The sequence below is a fragment of the Tupaia chinensis genome, unplaced genomic scaffold (assembly GCF_000334495.1).
Source record: "Tupaia chinensis unplaced genomic scaffold, TupChi_1.0 Scaffold000573_1, whole genome shotgun sequence".
NCBI classification, from domain to species: domain Eukaryota; kingdom Metazoa; phylum Chordata; class Mammalia; order Scandentia; family Tupaiidae; genus Tupaia; species Tupaia belangeri.
In genome coordinates this window covers 2,808,472-2,812,604 of record NW_006160087.1, presented here as the reverse complement: position 1 = coordinate 2,812,604, position 4,133 = coordinate 2,808,472, and the positions used below count along the sequence as shown (strand labels likewise).

Here is a 4,133-nt window from a genome sequence, read left to right as displayed (position 1 = left end):
TTTTTCTAAGATCTATAAACTCTGGCTGTTTTCCATGTTCTCAGGGCCCCTAGGTAGACAAAGCTTGATGATTTCAGAGCAAACATAGGCCAAGAAACCATGGCGTGGAGTGTGCTGAGTCCAGACAAATGATATTTATATACACATCCAAATTTGAAGAGAAAATGTATTTCTTTAGGTTTCAAACACTGTAATAGCTATAAGGCAAAAAATAAAAAACTGTTGCAGAGTTCTAAATCATCGTCTGTGGTTTGGAGTGGCCCTAGGCGGGGGTTTGGGAAGTGAAAGGGTGTATAAACTTGTACTTTATCAGTGGGAGTGAGAACTACACCAACCTGCTCCTGCTAAGTTTTAATTAAATATGCTTTACTGAAATATAATCGACACGCAATAAAGTATACAACTTGGTAAGTTGAGACATAGGCACCCATGAAGCCATTGTCACAAGACAGTGAACATCCCTCTCCGGAAGTTCTAGCAGGCTCCATGGGTGTCTCATTGACTACCCACACCAATAACCACTGGTCGCGGCTCCGTCACTGTACTTTAGTCGGCCATTTCTAGAGCTTGTTGAAACAATTTTGGTGTAATTTCATCACCACTCCACAACTCTGAGCCTGTGGAAATCAAATATTGGGTCATCAGAAAAGTCATGATACACTTTTGCATAGAAAAATATGTCATGGGGGGCCAGCAGATAGCATAATGGTTCTGTCGCTGTACCGCCACATGGCCAACTATGGTTTGAGTCCTGGAGCAAGTGGCTTGAAAAGTCACACTGGTCACGTGTGCATGCATGCCCAAGATCCCTTGCAGCATGGCCATCCCCGGCAGGTGATTTCTCACTCTCCCTTTCACCGTCTCTGCCTTGCTCTCCTGGGCAAGTGCATGCACTCTGAGGCAAAAACAACTTAAAAAACAAAGTCATGACTTTTCCAACAACCCGACAGTTCACTAAACTATCCTCGCTGGTTCAGGTCAGTTCCAAAAGCAGAGATTACAGACAAGCACCTAAGAAGAGGACTGGACCCACGGGCAGGTTTTGGTTGGCACACTATTTAAGTTGCAATTTGCTGTCAGCACTTCTAAAATCAAGAAATACCTGTCTTGGGCCAGCAGGTGGTGTGGTGGGTAAGGCACTGGACTTACGGCCATCATCATTCAAGTCCAGGACCTTGCAGCTTGCTTTCTTTCTCTTTTTCTCTTCAAATTAAAATAATGATGATGTGGGCTGGCAAGTGGCGTGGTGGTTAAAGGCACTGGATTCCCACATGGCCGACTGTGGTTTGAGTCCCGGACCTGGCGGCTTGCTTTCTCACTTTCTCTCTCTCTCTCTGTCCCTCTCTGGTCAAATTGAAATAAACAAATGAATAAATAAAATGATTCTTAAATAATGATGAATAAAATTAAATAAAATATTTATAAAAGAAAGAAATACCTGTCTTAAAACACTATGCAGGACTACCAGGCCTGAGTCTACTTGGCAACAATCTACAGGAGCTGCTGTGTTTTATTACAGTTGCCATCTTTGCCAACTGTCTGTGTCTGGCAGATGCTAATATTGCTTCATACCGTGATAACAAAGGAGAAAGTAATTTTTCAAAATAATTTATTTTGCTATAAGGCACATGTGCTCACCAGAGAGAAAGTGAGAAAGTAAGCCATCAGGTTCAGGACTTGAACCTGATGGCCACGTGGAGTCCAGTACCTTAACCACTGTGCCACCTGCTGACCCCTGAAAGTACTGTTTCCATGAGGTTTACTTATTTGCATGTTCACTCTACTCATGTTCCCCAGCTGGCCCCTGCTGAGCCTCCCTCCTATGCCCTCGACCTCTTAGCGCAAGTCTACCTTTTCTGTTACAGAACTCCTCCTTCCCCTGTAAATCCATCAAGGCCTGCTTTATCTTGCCTTGTCAAGAGATTTCTAGTATTTTTTTAAAAATACTTATTTGTCCTTATTTTTTAATTAGATAAGAGAAGGGGAGAGAGAGAAAGAGAGAGAGCAAGCCACCAGGTCCCAGACTCAAACCATCGTCGGCCATGTGGGATACTGGTTTTAAGAGACCGGGACCCCAAACCGTTCTCGGTCTCAGTTCCATCATTATACTACTGCACCCTGTTGTCACTCACTGTCACCTGGTACATGTGAACCTTGGTGCTGCCTAAGGGATGGGGAAGACCAGACAGAGCACTGCCGTGGAGTCAGCCTTTGGGGAAAATACTCAACATCTCAGCCCAGCCCTAAAACAGGGCCCAGTTAGCACAGTTGAAATGTATTTATTTACTATTTAGCTATGAGATAGTGGGAGAAAAAAGGAAGATTCCCAAGGGGCCATGGCCACGCAGCAACCCCTGCTCCATTCCTCGGATTCTGGACACCCATGCACATGGGCCAGCATTTTTTTCCAGCCTCCAGGTCTGGGACTTGAACCATGCACTCAGCCATATGGGATCCAGTCGCCTTACCCATCATACCACCAGCTGACTCACAGCTTACAACATTTTTGATCTACTGCATGATGTTAAGCTCTGGAACTAGAGCCTGAGCCAACAATTCCTGCAAAGCTCTGACTTGCAAGCAAACTAATTTCAACACTTCAGTGGTAATGTAACAACTGAAACCAGACCTGGGGAGCTGGGACAGCCTGCTCCCAAGTGCCCTTTGAGCTGGCCCTCAAAAGAGTTTGTATTTTGCCATAGGGCATTATCTATAGACAAGAGGACACACTCACGTGTGGAGAAATGTCTGGCTTTTTATGTTCATGAATCGGTCCCAGGCCAAATTGCCCCTGCAGTGACCCTTCAGCCCCTTCCTGAAGGACTGATGACCAAGCTGGTGACAAGGAAACAATCGACCTGCCTTCACAAGTTTACTTAGACTCCACCTCTGGATAAAAGGCAGGGTGAGCAAGTGGTAGGATGAGTGCTATTGTCAGACCCTTGTAAAGGGGAGTAACTAACGACTTGCTTGGGAATTTAGGAGGGCCAAACTACCAGATGCTGGAAAAATGAGCAGTGAGCGCTGAAAGAACTGTCGCTGTTACTTTTTTGTTTAATGAATGGCACTAGTATCACATGGATGAATTATTTATTTTTTAAAGAATTATTATTTTTAATTTTATTTATTTACTTACTTATTTTAACCAGAGAGACACAGAGAAAGTGAGAAAGCAAGCCAACAGGTCCAGGACTTGAACCATGGTCAGCCATGTGGGAATGTCCAGCGCCTTAACCACCAATCCATCTGCTGGTCCTCCAAATTACTTATTTTTTAGAGAGATTTTTGCCATGGGGTGCAGGCGCTCACCAGAGAAAGTGAGAAATCACCCTGCGGGATTATCACACTGCAATCTCGACCCCTTCTCCATTCTCCTCGGGATCTTGGGCACCCGTGCACATGCACCCGCCATGAGTTTTAAGCCGCTGGGACAGGGCCTCAAACCACGGTCGACAACATGGGAGTTCGGCGACATGACCATTCCGCCATCTACTGGTCCCGACCTGTCACTTATTAAAAGCCTCCTTGGGACGCAAGTGGCCAGATGGTTAAGGCACTGTAGTCCCACATGGACAACCGTTATTTGGACTCGAGTCCCGGGTGGGGGTCTCGCTTTCTCACTTTCTCTCTGCTCAAATTAAAAACCAGTAATGAGGGAACCAGCAGTTAGCGTAAATGGCTATGTCACTGGAATCTCACGTAGTCGACCGGGATCTGAATCCCAGACCCGGTGGCTTAAAACTCACACCAGGGACGTGTGGGTGCTGCCCAAGATCCCAGAGGAGAATGGAGGAGAAGGGATTGCGGCTGTGGCCATCCCCCCTGGGGGGTGATTTCTCGCTTTCTGTCTCTCTGTCTGTCTGAGCGCACGCGCCCTATAGCAAAAACCTCTCCAAAAAAAAACCAAAACAGTAACGAGGCTGGCCGGTTGTGTGGTGGTTAAGGTGCTGGACTCCCACATAGCCCACGGCCCTTCTAGTCCTGGACCAGAAGATTTGTTTTCTCACTCCCTACCTTCTCCCCTTCGATCAAATTAAAAGAAAAATAATAGGCAGAACCCCACGCGTGCGTGATACAACCCGGCGGGCGTGGGTATCTCCGGCCGACAGCTTGGGTCGGCCCTAGGGAACATG

General features: G+C 46.4%; 1 long non-coding RNA gene across 1 annotated transcript; it reads right to left on the bottom strand.

Moving 5' to 3' along the window:
- On the bottom strand, window positions 1-4,133 carry LOC106735915 (uncharacterized). The gene is made up of 2 exons (XR_001371097.1): window positions 4,015-4,133; window positions 1-617 (listed from the first exon to the last, which is right to left on the bottom strand). It is a non-coding gene; the product is annotated as an uncharacterized LOC106735915 (long non-coding RNA).